The sequence below is a fragment of the Dreissena polymorpha genome, chromosome 2 (assembly GCF_020536995.1).
Source record: "Dreissena polymorpha isolate Duluth1 chromosome 2, UMN_Dpol_1.0, whole genome shotgun sequence".
In the NCBI taxonomy this organism is placed as follows: domain Eukaryota; kingdom Metazoa; phylum Mollusca; class Bivalvia; order Myida; family Dreissenidae; genus Dreissena; species Dreissena polymorpha.
Window position 1 is genome coordinate 119,509,595 of NC_068356.1, and position 17,538 is coordinate 119,527,132.

The window sequence follows — 17,538 nt, forward strand, 5'->3', positions numbered from 1 at the left end:
ATGAAGTACCGGTATATCATTACTATAACGCTAGGTGGCCAATATAAATAAGTACAACAGCAGTCTCTTTTCAAGACATATTGATTTAATTATGAAACCAGAATAGTCCTTAAGCTACCAGTGGTAATAACAATAGACAGCGCTATATTGATGATATTTAGTGGATGAAAGCTTTGTGGACAGTTTAAATAAACTGACCTTATTAAATATATATGTCTATTTATAAAAATGTATAAAATATTTTTTATAGTTCTTTAAATGGTCATATCTATTAAAACTCAAACATAACTTCCACAAAGACAGCCTGGTCATGCACTTTCCATAAAATGATTTGTTCCTTACTTTAATAGATTCTGAAGTTGTTTTCACAACTTGCTTTCAATTTACATGCACTCTTATGTATGATAGTCTCAGCAGATACTTTTAATGTAAACGAATGTTTTAAAGATTTATGACATTTTTTTTCTTTTAACAGCTTAATATAGACGTTAATTTTTTACACACATCACTGAGTTGTGTTAAAAGTTTGATTGACCAAATGAATTGAAGTGTATTTAATTTAAATGAAAATTCCCATGAAGACTTATAAATTCTGTACTTTGAAATTCTCACAGACACTTTCAGAAGGATGTTTTAAACTTTTGATTATTCAAGTTATTGGTATGTGTTTTTAATGTAAAATTCGAAATATATCGCACAATAAACCAAACAATGTTAATTACTAATGCACCACATATTTCATATAAATATTTCATATAAATTACTATTTCTTTCGTTTCCAACAATTGAACAGGCTATTCAGTCTCTATTGAGTATTATATCCAGCATGCACACGCATTTGCATAATTCATGAAAGAAAACATTAAACATCAATCAATTAATAAACACTGATGAACACACACAACAAATATATCATAAATATCAAACTAGTAAAAAGATAAAAGAAATACCTGTAAAATGCAAATATATCCTTGTGTGAACTGTCACTAACAGATTGTAAATATTCCATGCAGGTTTCTTTACCTCCTGCCTTAAACAAACTACTCCATTCTTTCATCTGTCTAAAAACAATATTAGTATTGAGATTAGGGGATTACGTCCAAAAGTCCCTCCAGAATCAATTAAAAACTGTAATAATTGTAAAAATTCTGACCAAATGACCACCACCCGTGAAAATTTACAGTGTTTGTCCTAGAATTAGCAAACTTTCAATTTATCTTTAACAAAAATCCCAGCTTACTTTCATACCACAAAACAATCAACTTAGAACATATCATTCTTTGATTACCATGGCATCAAGAACTTCTTCTGTTTCAAGTAAGAGCAACCATTCTCACAATTCTATCACTGTTTCACCCAGATTTAATTATTACTACAATAATCAATAGACACATGAATGTGATCTATTATCTACTTTCACTGAATACATGTCACTTTTTCAACATATTAAGCTGGCAATAAAGATAACATCCAACATAAAAGATCACATTAAACATTTCAATCCACAATAGAAATGCAGTGTTTATTTCACATAATTACAAACATTTTCATTACAAACTCTTAAACTAGTCCCAATATTTCCAATAAACTGTGTTACAACTCCATTTAGCACTGAAATCGCACTTTTAAAGTGGTAGCTATTCAAAACAGTGGAATTACTCAAACTTTAAACACTATCAAAATATAGAGACTTTGCCTTTTCACCAAAATGCAGATATTTGAAATTACCCAGTCAGCTTTGAGTGTCCTTGTTTCAGTGTTTTCCACTTTGAATTCAAACAATGCACTGACAATGGAGAGAGCTGAATCATAGAAATAGACAATTTACTTAATAATGAACTGGTGAAATGTGATTATTCAGTGTTCAGCGGCTTATATTTACAAAAGGATCCTGTTTATTGTAGCAATCAAACATGACGGCTCATTCAATATCATATCCAAGGGACAACCATTGCTTGATGAGTAACAGAATTATACCTTGTGACAATTTTTACACTTTCTTCCAGCAATTAAAACCTAATAAAGCAATTATCATACACACTGAAGGTAGTAATTTGTATTGATTGGACAGGCTAAAAATGTTAACTTCAAAGGGACTATGTGATTAACATGAAAGAAAGCTAAGATACCTGCACCAATGATCCACTGTCATTCAAGATATCTGGCGGATTTCTGCTAGACTGTCTGTCTGAAATGAAAGTTAGTTATAATGGCTATACCTGATAATTGTGAGTGATTATATCGCTGATACTTAGGAGACCAAAAACATAACAGTTTGTCATATAACAAAAGCAATGTTCTATTGTTCTATAATGCATTATGTACTATATATAGTGGTATCCTGTTAGTAATAATCACCACATGTAACATTATGTGAATTTAAACTACTATTGCAATGTTCTGTCACACACATTAAGTAACCTTTAACATTCCACTACCAAGAGTTTTTAGGAAATCAGAATTTGTAGTTTTGTTTTAGAAATTGATCTGCATATATTTCATTTGGGAGCAGGGATGGAGATTAGGAGTAGCCCTTTAGCCCATTAAGCCCCTTAAATATCTTTGAGAAAACACCTACAATGTTAAGTTTTAAAAGGTTGGGTAATTGGTGTACAATTTTTTAGTTTCAAACCCTTTTTTAGAGGGTGTTTGCCTTGAATGCTCTCTCCCAAGGTTCACAGGTTTGAATCCCAGCCCGGCTTCTTAACATATGTGGGGATTGCTCACAAAATTATTTGAGCCACACTCCGAGAAAACAAGACTTAATGCATGCGCAAATAGTGTCATCACAGATAGGCCTGTGCAGTCTGCACAGTCTATGCAGGGATGACACTTTCTGCTTCAATGGTATTTTTTGTTAAAAGGGAGTGACTTTGTAATGGAAATCCAGTTTAGGCGGAAAGTTTCTTTCCTGATTAGCCTGTATGAACTGCACAGGCTAATATGGGACAATACTTTTAAGAGAAAGTACTGTTTTACCAAAGCCAGGCTCATTTATTCAGCAATTCTCCCCCAAGTCTATGTAGGATGTTTTGCTATTGTAAGGGGTATACTGGCAGAGGCCTCATGTGCTCTAAGTATACTGGTCAACTAATTGTTGCCGATAGTAGTTTAACAGACTGATGTGATACAACTGAAATACTGTTGAAAACACACTTTAAACAAGTAGTGTGAAAACGCAACGTTATAAGGTAATTATGAGTGGTGGCAGCATAGTAAATGAACTGCACATGGGGTAACATTCGATCACTTTTAAGTCGAAACCTTTCATGAAATTCAATAAACTGTAATATAAAGCTTTTGTTAATATGGGGCAAGGTTCGATTATTTATGGGTACAAGTTAATGTTTCAGTTAGTATTTTTATTAATGCAATTTGAATTTCTATTTTGACATCCACTCTTGCTGAAAATATTTACAAATTTTATGTAACAGTAATGAAAAGTAATGATAGGAAATTTTTAACTTGGAGATCAATAGGTCACTGATAAGGATCGATTAATGGCAAATTTATGAACCTTGAAGGCTTGTATTTTATTGACAAGTGTGAGGCCTTTATTCTTTACTTCAACACTTCTGGACATAATCTTCATTAAAACTGGCTTCCCATAACCACTTTCTAGATATGGGAAAGTATTTGCTGATCACTGACAAGAGGTTGTGAAGTAGCAGGATTTGCTGAATTGGCTTGTGAATCAAAGAGTGATATTATATTTCACAGGCTTGCATTTGAGACACATTTTACTTTAAGCACACCCAATAACATATCAAACAAAAATAGAGTTCATAAAAATAGCTATCAGGATTAAAATGTGTTCCAATTGGCAGACATCTAAGAACGTAATGAATATAGTTTTTTTTTTCTTCTGTTTTTCTTTCATCAATATTCAAACATAAGCAATCAAACCTTGATAACACAATTCTTGACTGGATATGAATCCTGCATTTAGAATTCAATAGTAATTTTCTTTATATATGGCTTCCAAGGAAACAGATCAACTGATCTATAAGTCTATATGAGGTTCCATGCAGCTTAATGACTTAAACTTTTTGCTTTTAGTAAGTTTAACAAACAGAATACGATCAGTTAATTTCTCAACATGGCATTTATAACTTGTAGCATATTAACATGAATTCTACTGGAATTCTTTGAATGCAGAGACTTTGCACTCTTGGTTTTAATCATTGAAAGGGTTTAAAGGCTTAATCTTATTGCTGCACAGTGCAACTCTGTATAGCGTTTTTTCAATAATTAATAACTATCAATATTATCAATAATTTAAAAGGCAGCAAGGGCATACCTGCTTATCGTGTTTATGTATCACATATGTCAGACGAAAACATTATAACTCCTACATGTTACTGTGATATATTTAAAGTAAACAAATAATTTTGTTATATAAAATCATGTTTCAAGGCATTGAGTAATCAGTTGTAATCTACTATCATTAAAGGTCAATTTTAACACTTTTGGAAACTTTATAATATGAAAGATAATTGTTTGAGATGCGGAATAAAACTATTGCAACAATTAAGCGTTACGCCTTATGCCATAAATCACCAGGTAAATCTTCCAATAACGCGCCGTTTTTTAAAAGTTGGACTGACTTACCTCCCTTGCTGTGACGTCAGAGCTGTACATCCGCTATTTTTAACAGCGTTATTTATGCCGAGACGATCAACTGCATTGCTATTACATCAATACTTTTATATTAAATTATGGACTTTTCTGACGAATATAATCATTATGAAGATGAACTGCATGATATTAGACCGTATATGTATAGTACACGCCATTTTATCGATTTAAAAAATCTCATTTAGACAAGACTCCTTTCCCAAAATGGCTGGAAAAAGCCCTAAAATGTTCGTTAAAAGATTGTTCTTCATATATCTAAATTATTGTATTTTTTGTAAATAAATGCAAGTGAACGAAATCGTATTATTGCAACACATAATTTAACTTACAACAATAATTCTAATCATTTGCACCCATCGATGCTCTAACTGTTTATTGCGCATGTTTGGTCTAGTTCGTAATCTTTTCCACTTATGCATGGTGCAGATGTAAAGTTCAATAAAATTTCAGAGGACAGAAAACACACTACCGTTTTTTTCGGGGGTAAAGATGCGACTTTTTTTCCGAAGCGTCTTATTAATGGACGAAAATGAAAAACATAATATCCTATTTTTTGCGAAAAATGCGTGTGTGATAATCATTAGCGGTAATTTGATTGGCTCTGAATAACCACCATGTCACTATCAATCGATAATTTAATTTGTTTATTGCAGTGTTATGGCTTTGTTATACCTACCACACTTATCCTTATGTGTACTCCTCCACGATAAAATCAGAAAGATCTACTGATGATAGCAACCGGGTGTAATCCTCCTGGAAATCGTGCTTTTCACGCATTATATTATCAAAATAGTTTTTCGACACGAAAAGCTTTTTAACAAATTTATATTTAATTCATTACAAATATATTACAAATATAAATGTTTTGTTGAATTCCCCAATAAGAATACACATTTGCAATCTGAAACACACTTCTGATTGTCTTCTGTTAGCGCGCCGTTTACAAATTTAAGCGTCAAATAAACATTCGGGATTGTTAGCAGATATAAACAGAATATGTCTTATGTTCCAAATTTAAATTTTGTTTGCCTTTTTGTCGCCGATGCTTAAAGAAAACCATGCTCGCACCTAGCTGTAGGCTCCCGCACCTGGATTAGTGATAATTTCGTGTTGTTTATGCTTTTCGCAGTTTGTACACGGAGTGTCTATTCTCATCTAGAGTCCGTGGTTTGTAGCCACGACGAACCCATAATTGATTTTTAGTAATTTCACCATGTATGTTTACATGTCGAATTTTATATTAAAAAATTAGGCTGCGACCATTTTGATTTGTCGTCATTCTGTTTCATTTCAGACTCCATGCAGTTCTCAGATCATAATCTCTGTGATTTATTACTCTAACTTGTTAGTTTTTGACCACGCGTGCTACTGAAAATAGCCAGCGGGATTGTGTTTTTTGGCACAAAGAAGCACACAATGGCTTCGACCTGTGTTTTTTGATCCCTGAATGTAAGATAAGCACGTGCAATATCAAATATTATGTTGGTCAGTACAAACGTTCTACCGAAAACCGCAGACCGCGTTTTTGTTTTATTGCCAAATCAAGCCCTGAACATCCAATATCCTGTGTATAACGACACACAAACTTTAGATAAACACGTGCCGTCTGTCAAAACAATGATTTTTATAGATCAGTAAAAATATCGAAGTAACTCACACAGTGAATTCCCGTATATGATCTCGGAAACGAGACTTGCTTAAAACGTTTAAAATAACGATATTTATTGTCAAAATAATTTCTAAAAACAAATGAGAACCATCCAACATACATCATACACAGACCAAACAAAGTATAAATAATTTTGATGGTTTGAGTACAAACATTGAATTGTATACGATGATTTTTTTGTGCGATCAGTATACAGTACAATACAAATGTATGCAATTGAATGTAATTTTTCAATAATGAACGAACTAAAAGAGTGTAACGATAACGATACAGCGTGTTTGATTTTTATTTTATTCAAAGGAATTGTCAATGGCAAATAATTTGCGAGATACTCCGGTACTTAAGTTGAAATTCACTACGAAACTTTTAATCGAAATTTCATCAAATCTTAAAAAAGAATATATGCCGAAATTTGTTTGATGCTTTCGAAAAAATCGCGAAAGTTTGAGTTTAGGAATTTGAGCACTATTTCTTCAATATTTACCAGAATTTAATGTCAAAAACGGAAATCGGCCATATACGGAATTATCATTGTTTTGACAGTTGACATCCGATGGTAATTGTATGAAGTATGAAGAGAAGCTGACAAAATGTTGACACAATCGCGCAGAAATAAATATATCAGCGTATTATCTGTATCTGTTTCTAATTTTCGTTAATTTTAAAATTATTTAACATTTGCTATAGTATACAATAAATATTTGTAAATATTTTTACTCGGGTAATCGCCGCGTGTAAAGACGCGGCGTGATTCTGTGTATTGATGCCGCGGCAGAAACAGACGCGGCTGTTTTTATTTGGAGAAAACAGTTTGTGTTTGGAAACATGGCTAGCACGACCGATTTTGGTCCACCAAATCTTCTTCAGTTTTTTGTCGTTCGGAAACTGGAAAAAATCACATTATCTTTTCCAGAACGTGATTTACAGCGAAAGGCCGCACAGATAACCATTTTCCCTATTACTGTGAAAACAATTTCACGAAAATATCAATACAAACAGAAAAAATAAAACCAGAATTCTGATCTTTCACTTATCTTCTAAGCGGACGCGAAAATGCTTGTTCAGCTCTGACGTCACACAACAGGGGAAAACAGGGGAGATAAGCGAATCAACGCTTTGCGAGTTACGATCATAAGTCAACAAAATTATCTTTTTCAGGTGAAACACAACACGCAAACGTTATTTTCCCGATAATTTTATCATATTTCAATGTAAATAGCGTTTAATATATTGACTTTGGATTTTCTTTAAAATTGACCTTTAAACATAATGCCACCATAGCATTTTCAAGGGGTTTTGAATCCTGCTGAACAAGGTAACCCGGTTGTTCATGAAAATGTGTGGAGCTTAGGGCACAACTAAACTATAATCATAATCTGTATCTTAAAATCTTTGGAAACAACCATCTACTCCCTATGTGAAAACAATGCTGACCAATTTTATGCACCAATACATTTAATTCAAATAATTACAATTGATAGTATCTGATTTTTAAAAAGGTTTGGAATAGTTCCCCCAGATTTGTTGCTTCTTCCACAATCTATTGCATGGTGGGTCATGTTTATTGGCCAAGAAATGAATTATGGTGGTGTATATGTTTGTATAATTATGTTATGCTAAGTTCTTTAAGAGTTGTGTACAATGCATGCTGTTTTCATTACAAATATACTGCTAGAATAATTATTTAAATTGTGTTGTATTCATCACATATGAAATACTAGAATAGTTATCTACATTGGGAAGTATTCATCAAATATGTAATGTAAGAATAATTATCTATGTTGTGTGTTGTATTCATCACATATGTAATGCTTAATGTGTCTACATTGCTAGTTGCATTCATGGACTATGTAATGCTTAAACATATGTCTACATTGCTAGTTGCATTCATGGAATATGTAATGCTTAAACATGTGTCTACATTGCTAGTTGCATTCATGAATGCTTAAACATGTGTCCACATTGCTAGTTGTATTCATCACATATGTAATGCTTAAACATGGTGTGTTGTATTCATGGAATAGGTAATGCTTAAACATGTGTCTACATTGCTAGTTGCATTCATGGAATATATAATGCTTAAACAGTTGTTTACATTGTGTGTTGTATTCATCACATGTACAATGCTAAAAAAGTTGTCTACATTATATGTTGTATTCATCACATATGTAATGCTTAAACAGTTGTCTACATTATATGTTGTATTCATAACATATACAATGCTTAAACAGTTGTCTACATTATATGTTGTTTAAATCACATATGAAATGGTAGAACAGTTGTCTTCATTTTGTGTTGTATTCATCCCATATGTAATATTAGAAGATTTGTCTGCATGGTGTGGTGTATTTATCATATATGAAATGCTTAAACAGTTGTCTACATTCTATGTTGTATTCATCACATATGTAATGCTTAAACATGTGTCTACATTGCTAGTTGCATTCATGTAATATGTTATGCTTAAACAGTTGTCTTCATTTTGTTTTGTATTCATCACATATGTAATGCTTAAACAGTTGTCTACAGTATATGTTGTATTCATCACATATGTAATGCTTAAACAGTTGTTTACATTGTGTGTTGTATTCATTACATACGTAATGCTTAAACAGTTGTCTACATTATATGTTGTATTCATCACATATGTAATGCTTAAACAGTTGTCTACAGTATATGTTGTATTCATCACATATGTAATGCTTAAACAGTTGTCTACATTATATGTTGTATAAATCACATATGAACTGGTAGAAAAGTTGTCTTCATTTTTGTGTTGTATTCATCCCATATGTAATATTAGAAGATTTGTCTGCATGGTGTGGTGTATTTATCATATATGAAATTCTTAAACAGTTGTCTACATTCTATGTTGTATTCATCATATATGAAATGCTTAACCAGTTGTCTACATTCTGTGGTGTATTCATCACATACACTTCAACACCGTTATTCGAACACCGATAATCCGAAGTCACCGTTATTTCGAAGTATATAATAGGTCCCGATTTTGATTCTTGTTTATTTAATGTAAAATTTCATTGTTTATCCAATTTTCGTTAAACCGAAGAAATCTTTAATTCGAAGTGATTCTGTTGGTCCCAACACTATAATTCGCACCTAATTATCAATCTTTAATCCGAAGTCAAAACTGCAAAATACTGAGCATAGTTTCACACCTTTGTCGTGGCGCGTCAAAAGCCGATAATTACACCTTGTCGTCTGCGCGAAAGCCGGTGTTCAGAGAGACATCGCGTATTATTACAAAAAAGGTTAATTCATTTCCGAAAATGTATTCATATGTATGTGTGTCTAATAATTTGTGCTATTCGTTTTATTTTATATGTTCTGTAATTAGAGAAAAATAAAAACAAGAAAAAGACTACTTTTATTCCCCCGTTTGTTACGAGTAGAAATCTATTGCTATCTGACTAGTTTATGTTTTTTAAGTAAGCGTGTAAGTAACCGAACCATGCGAATTCCACAACGTTTTATTTTTAAGGAATCAAAGAAGTCTTCTGTCAAATGTTTAATTCGAATTATCGTTAATCCGAAGTTTTTTAACAGTCCCGACGACTTCGAAATAACGGTGTTGAAGTGTATAGTTTACATTCTATTGTTTATTCATCACATATGAAATGCTTAAACAGTTGTCTTCATGGTGTGTTGTATTCATCACATATGTAATGCATAAACAGTTGTCTACATTCTATGGTGTATTCATCACAAATAAACTGCTTAAACAGTTGTCTACATTCTTTGCTGTTTTCATCACATATAGTCTACATTCTATTGTGTATTCATCACATATGAAATGCTTAAACAGTTGTCTACATGGTGTGTTGTATTCATCACATATGTAATGATTAAACAGTTGTTTATATTCTATGGTGTATTCATCACAAATAAACTGCTTAAACACTGTTGTCTACATTATATGTTTTATTCATTACAAATGAAATGCTTAAACAGTTGTCTACATTCTATGCTGTATTCATCATATATGAAATGCTTAACCAGTTGTCTACATTCTGTTCTGTACTCATCACATATGAAATGCTTAAACATTTGTCTACATTCTGTGGTGTATTCATCACATAAAGTCTACATTCTATTGTGTATTCATCACATATGAAATGCTTAAACAGCTGTCTACATAGTGTTTTGTATTCATCAAATATGTAATGCGTAAACAGTTGTCTACATTCTATGGTGTATTCATCACAAATAAACTGCTTAAACAGTTGTCTACATTCTTTGCTGTATTCATCACATATAGTCTACATGGTGTGGTGTATTCATCACATATGAAATGCTTTAACATTTGTTTACATGGTGTGTTGTATTCATCACATATGTAATGCTTAAACATTTGTCTACATTGTGTGTTGTGATCATCACATATGAAATGCTTAAACAGTTGTCTACATTCTTTGTTGTATTAATCACAAATGAAATGCTTTTCAACATTCTATGTTGTATTCATCACAAATGAAATGCTTAAACAGTTGTCTACATTATATGTTGTATTCATCACATATGTAATGCTTAAACAGTTGTCTACAGTATATGTTGTATTCATCACAAATGAAATGCTTAAACAGTTGTCTACATTCTATGTTGTATTCATCATATATGAAATGCTTAACCAGTTGTCTACATTCTGTTCTGTACTCATCACATATGAGATGCTTAAACAGTTGTCTACATGATGTGTTGTTTTGATCACATATGTAATGCTTAAATATTTGTCTACATTGTGTGCCTTGATCATCAGATATGAAATGCTTAAACAGTTGTCTACATTCTTTGTTGTATTCATCACAAATGAAATGATTTTCAACATTCTATGTTGTATTCATCACAAATGAAATGCTTTAACAGTTGTCTACCTTCTTAAATGTTGTAATTTCATCACATATGCAATGCTTAAACAGTTGTCTACATGATATGTTGTATTAATCACATATGAAATGCTTAAACAGTTGTCTTCATTTTGTTTTGCATTCATCACACATGTAATGCTTAAACAGTTGCCTACATTGTGTGTTGTATTCAGCACATATGTAATGCTTAACAGTGTTGTCTATATGGTGTGTTGTATTCATCACATAAGAAATGCTAAATGAATTGTCTACATTGTGAGTTGCATTCATCACTTCTAGTTTGTGTTTTGTTTTTATGACATAGGTATAAATGAACAGTTAGTTTCATGTCTTTCATAAAAAAGTTCATGAAGTATTCTGGTTAATTAATTTAAGAACTTGTGTGAGTCCAAAGAGTAAATAATGTCATTGGGTATTTAAAGCTGTTAAAAAATTTGATTATTTACGTGACACGTGAGAAATGCAAAGACAGTTTCCAATTTATTTTTTAAAGCATGCCATTGTAAACCTATTGTTTAATTCTATTTAAATCTACAAACACCTGAACAATCAAAAATTTTGCAACTAAAAAAACATTTTTGATTGTAAGTGTACAATTACCAAAAAGGAATTTTAAAATTGTTTGTGTGTAACCCATAAGCATTACATCATTTTTTTTTTAAATAAAATTGTTTCTAACTTGTGTGTAATTAATGTGTTTAGCTTTCACTAGAATTTGTTTTGCCATAATGCATATAAGACTTAAAGAAATTGTTATATCTGTTGATAATGATGAATTTTTCAAGAACTGAATAAAAATTCAGAAGGGTAATGCAATGTGAACTGAGGAATAACATTACAACAAACAACTATCAGTTAGCCTTTGTAATCTGATCATTGTGATCATTATCAAAACACTTCATGCTTTGTCATACAAAGGCACGCTTTTCATATTGCAGGTTAACCGCAATAAACACTGAAACAATTGGAAGTCTAACATGTGAACAAATATTGCACATAATTGTAAGTGAAATGTTGATAAAGTTATTGATTACTTATCAAACTTTCACAAACACTCCAATCAATACCTGCCAGCCCTACAATGAGCGCATTCTTGCTTTCAATTTTGTTACTGTTTACATAACCTTGCGTTAATTTATTTGAAAGAAAGCCCTTTCTGTTGGACTTAAAGAAACATAACACTTTTTGATACTTGATTGAGCATGAAATTGAACTCCAAACAAAAAATTGGAATCATTTACATCTATTTTTCGATAAAGGTTCAATACAATTTTCTTGATTACTATCAATCGAGCTATTTTTAAGTTACAAAAAAATAGCATGTTTTGTTAGACATTCCAATTTAAATTTAATTTATATTTCAAAATACCCACACAATAAATCTGAACAAATCTGATACCTACATATGTAATTTGACCTGCACCTTACAAAAAATATGTTTTATGCCATATGCAGCCAGCGTAGCTGCAGACCAGCCTGCATATAAGCACAGTCTGGTCAGGACATACCCTGGTGCACAGTTAAGGAATATAAGGTTTACTGGTCCCATTAGTAGGAATTATGACTCCTCAATAGCGCATTAAGGTGCAGAGTTTATGTGGAGCTACACTGTTGGAATATGTGCTCAGGCCCATTTTGGCATGATGCAGTTCGTATCTTAAAACAGCTTAATTTCAAAATTGTTAACTGCAGCTCAAGTAACACAATCTTGTACCCTAGAAAAAACAAGCAAATTCGTTTGAATTGATATCCCCCGCCAATATGCTTCTGGACACTCATACCAAGTTTCAATGAAATCCGTCAAAGCACTTCCAAGATATTGCTCCCGACACAAAAAAGCATTTTTTTCAAGATACACAGGGCCATTACTCTGTTATAAACAGATGGTGTACAATGCCATTTGGCGTGCATCATCCTCTTATCCATATATATACTCATACAAAGTTTCAATGAAATCCCCCAAAGCACTTCCAAGATATGGCTCCGGACACAAAAGTGCCGGACGGATAGACAAAGCCAAAACAATATCCCTCCGCCTATGGCGGGGTATAAAAAGGCTTTATTTATAAATGCATGTAATAATAAAAACCACAATTTTGGTTTGACAGAAAAAACTAAAATTTGCATATTCCCCACATGACCCATAATCCAAATACCAAATTTCATCAACCTGGCTTAAGCACGTTTAAAGTGTTTGCAGGAGCAAGAATTGATATTTGTATTACTTCTGTTACCAGAGCAACCACAATTTTCGTTTGAAAAACAAATACAAATAACTTGCACATGCCCCATATGGCCCTCTTTCCACATATTGAGTTTAATTAACTAGTACTTAGGTTCTCAATTTATTGTGATGAAGGGTCTTGGGGATCTGGTACAATATTATGAAGGATGATGACCCAAATCAAGGAATTAACCAGGCAATTTACATAGATACAACTTCATGATATTTGTTATCACTGAAATACAAGCAATAGTTTTAATCAACTTCATCATTGATTGACAAGACTTCTAATTCAAAATTGTGGATGCTGTTGTTTATTAAAATTCTTTAGTTACAACATTTTATGTTATTGATATAACATATCAAAATTATTTCCTGGAGTCTACCCATTTGCTTTTAAGTAAAGTAGAATTTCAAGTGTTGAACAACACCCTAAAATTTTCTGACTTCATGGAACTAGGGCCCAGTTTTTCCATCTGTTGGTAAATTGCCTGTGTTGAAAAGCACAAAGCCTTGTATGGAATTCACAGCTGTGAGAACTGGACTGATGACAATATTAATGGTTATTGATACCAAAGCATACAAATGGCAATCACAATGCTCTGCAAACATTATAATCAGCTGAATGATAAATTAAGAATATCCACAGTGACTGTAGAGACCACTTCAATCCAAGGGACAAGCCTTTGTATTGGCGAGTTTCATAGCTGTAACCTGTATCAAATCCTATAGGTATTCATACTGATAATGCATTAATTTCATCCTGCAGATGGTTACAGTATATAGTCAGAGACATTCTTACTTGGTGCTTCAATAAAGTCTGGTGTGCATATCTTGACCTGTCATAGTTGAAACTGGCAATACATAATTGATTTGATGGAACGATATAGACCGCCCAAGGACTATTTCTATTAAGTTATTGTTTGATTACCTGTCCAAAGTATCTCAGAGAACTAGCTTTCAGCCATGTAACGAAAACTTCAAAGCCCCACCCAATATTACCTACTTGATTGGCTGCATGGAAAAGATGACAAAACAAATACACTGCAATTATAAAAAAAAACCTTAAAAACAAGATGGCTCAAACTCGCTTGGCTAGAATTTCTGATTGGCTTGAAGTCCCCTCAAAGCATCAATTTCGTATTGGTATATATTCATATATTTACTTTGTCTATAGGGTAGAATTCACAACTGTCAAATTATTAAATGGTGTGCACTGTTTTCTCAGTCTCTGTAAAAATTAACACCTTCATTTATTTGTTTGCCTTGAAGTTGATTTAAGTCGCATAAAGCTGTTTATCCATTAGTAGTGCTTCATTAATCCATGCTTACATTGATGTCAAGCTGTTGAGAAATTGTCATTGACATAAATTATTAATTGACTTCAATATTAAAATATGTCATCCACCCAATCGTTAATTGAATTGATTCTTGCTTGTACATGTTATTGTAACTGTTTTTAAATATTTATTGATTAAAATATTAAATCAATATTTGATTCATATTAAAACATAAGCAGAAAGTAGTATGGACCTTCGGCAGAATGATAACTCTTCAGTTGGAGATGCAATTTGAATCAGCAAACTGAGTTAAAACTTTGATAAATTAATGCAAATCTAGAATCTATTATTTTTCAAACATTTGTTCAATAACCAACATTTGAAGTTCAGAATCATGAAGTTAACGAATAAAGTAAGCCTAAGTTTCAACATACCACCAGAGGCAGAGATTGGAATTCCTTCAAAAAAGTTACAGAGCTGTGATTATGATCATTTCTCTGCACAAACAACAAGTGTTCAGAATAAACTTTTTTAAATAATACTTTTACTAATTTCCGTAAATGATTCTTCGACTTTGACTTCAATGAAATACTTCACAAAATCCTATTGGACATTGGGTACAGGTGCGGGTGACTGTACATGTGGCTGGGGTCGGATGTTCCCAAAATAAAACGGGACTTAAAATGTCCAAATTGTATGTACACTATACACTATTAATGATAGCCCGTTACACTACCACAGCCAGCTGTAGAGCAGCCTTAAAATTGTCTTCTGTGTCTAGCTGAAGCACTTGGTCAGGTAGACAATTCCACCGAATAATAACTCGCGGGAAGAAAGAACATTTGTTGATACACATTTCTCTTACAGCAGTGCCCCAGATAATTATTTGGGAAATAGGGTTTGTACCCATTGATTTTGAATAATAGGGTGATTACATTCTTGAAATGAGTTATAAAAATGCATACCATAAAATCATTGCTGCTGCTTCACTTCTGTTGAAGCTGGATGCATAGTGACCCTTGTATTGATTCAATAAAACTGTAAACTGATATAATTAACTTTAATAAACTGATGTTTCATAACATCTTTAATCCTTGAAACTGTCCATAATAATAACTTTAAAGTTTAAAAAAAATCGATCACACGAATGATTCGGCACTTATTGGCTCTTGCTTTCTTGATTCGAAAAAGTTTGCGGTCGACTGATATTTTGGCCCAACAATGCGGACGTCTTTCGACCTCTCTTACAAATTTGCATGATGCATCGTAATAGAAACTGAAAGTATAGACGCTTTTCAAAAACATGCACGATGATTGAACGACGGATTAAGTCAGATTGAAACCGCATGTATGTCGTCGTAAATAATTTGGCCAGATGCTTTATTTAACTATGAAATCTAGTCCGCAGAGCGTTTGAATAACTTTGACTGTTTTCCTGCTCCATCATCCAGGCGCTTGCTGAATAAAAGCGTCGCCGCTTACAAAAATAATGACAAAAAAATACCGAAAATGAGCAAAGCATTTTCGATCGAAGCTATTGTATTGTACACATCAAATTCGACGAATTTGTGTAAAAGTCAAATTGGGTGCATTTTCAATACGCATGATGTTATATTACTTTGAGTTTTGAAACATTTTAATAGGGTGAAAGACGCTGATACGCAGCTTATCTGGGGCACTGTTACAGTGGTAAGGAATGAATTTCATATCGTGTCGAACTGATGGGACGGGCAGAATTGATGTTGGTACTGCTTCTAGGCTGTGCACAACTTTATACAAAAGTACTAAGTCATAGTTATATCTTCGTTTTTTCCAAAGAAGGCCAATTTAACTGCTGAATCATTAATGTTACACTACTTGGGTTCTGGTAATTAAAAGGTTTACCAAAGACAAATCTGGCAGCGTTTCGTTGTATTTGTTCAATTTGTGACACTTGCGATTTCTGTTAAGGATTCCAAATTGTAGAACTGTATTCCAATTTTGGTCTCAATAATGTGTGTCTTAGATTGCGTTTCAAGAATCCTAAGGGACTGGAGGTTTTTGCTGTGATATTGTCAATGTGCAGGTTAAATGTTAGTTTTTCCTTGAATTCAACTCCTAAGTAGGGGTGGTTTTTAACAATTTCAAGGGACTTTCCTTGCATTTTATAGCAATATTTTAATATGTATCTCTTTGTAGTTATATTCATAATTTCACATTTGTCAATGTTGAATTGCATCTGGCAGGTAGTACTCCAGTCGACCAGGGTGTTTAGATCGTAATGATGCAAACTGTGATCATCTTGGGCTCTTATTGGTGTGTATACGACACAGTCATCGGCAAACAGACAAATGGACGAATATATGTTGGTGGCAATTTTGTTCATAAACAGATAAATAAATAATGTTGGTCCTAGAACAGTTTCCAGCGTTAATCCTGAGTGAGGACTTCAGGAAGTTACCCGGGATAGGTTAGAAGATTCGCCAACTTGTTGTAATCGGTCATTAAAAAAGTTACTCACCCAGGACAAGGTGTTGTTACGTATGCCGTAGAAGGACATATTTACGATTAGTCTACGATGGGGTACCTTGTCGAACGCTTTAGCAAAATCGAGTATCGCCATGTCCACTTGGAGGTCTTGGTTCATATCTTATAGACACCCGTTCATATATCTGGAACTTTCGTTAGTTGTCAGTAGTAATTGCGAATCGCACGATCTTTTAGCACGGAACCCGTGGCGGTGTTTGTTCTAAAATTGCGATGTCAGAGAAACATCAAAATCAAACAAATTTACAGAGGAAAAGTCGACATTTACAATAAGGGCAGCAATCGACTTAAAGATGGTAAAATTATCAGATTGGT

The 17,538-nt window shown here is 32.9% G+C and overlaps 1 protein-coding gene across 4 annotated transcripts in view; it reads right to left on the minus strand.

Moving 5' to 3' along the window:
- Positions 1–17,243, minus strand: part of LOC127868725 (ankyrin repeat and fibronectin type-III domain-containing protein 1-like) — a 198,806-nt gene extending 181,563 nt beyond the window's left edge. Inside the window, exons 1-2 of one of the 4 annotated variants that reach the window (XM_052410729.1) lie at positions 17,198–17,243; positions 2,130–2,188 (exon numbers count right to left, since the gene is read on the minus strand). The gene's annotated coding sequence lies outside the window, so the exon portion shown is untranslated. Of the gene's footprint in view, positions 1–950; positions 1,460–2,129; positions 2,189–17,197 lie in introns of those variants that run through there. The other 3 variants (XM_052410733.1, XM_052410731.1, XM_052410730.1) reach the window with 3 other exon arrangements.
- Between the last annotated feature and the right edge of the window lie 295 nt (positions 17,244–17,538).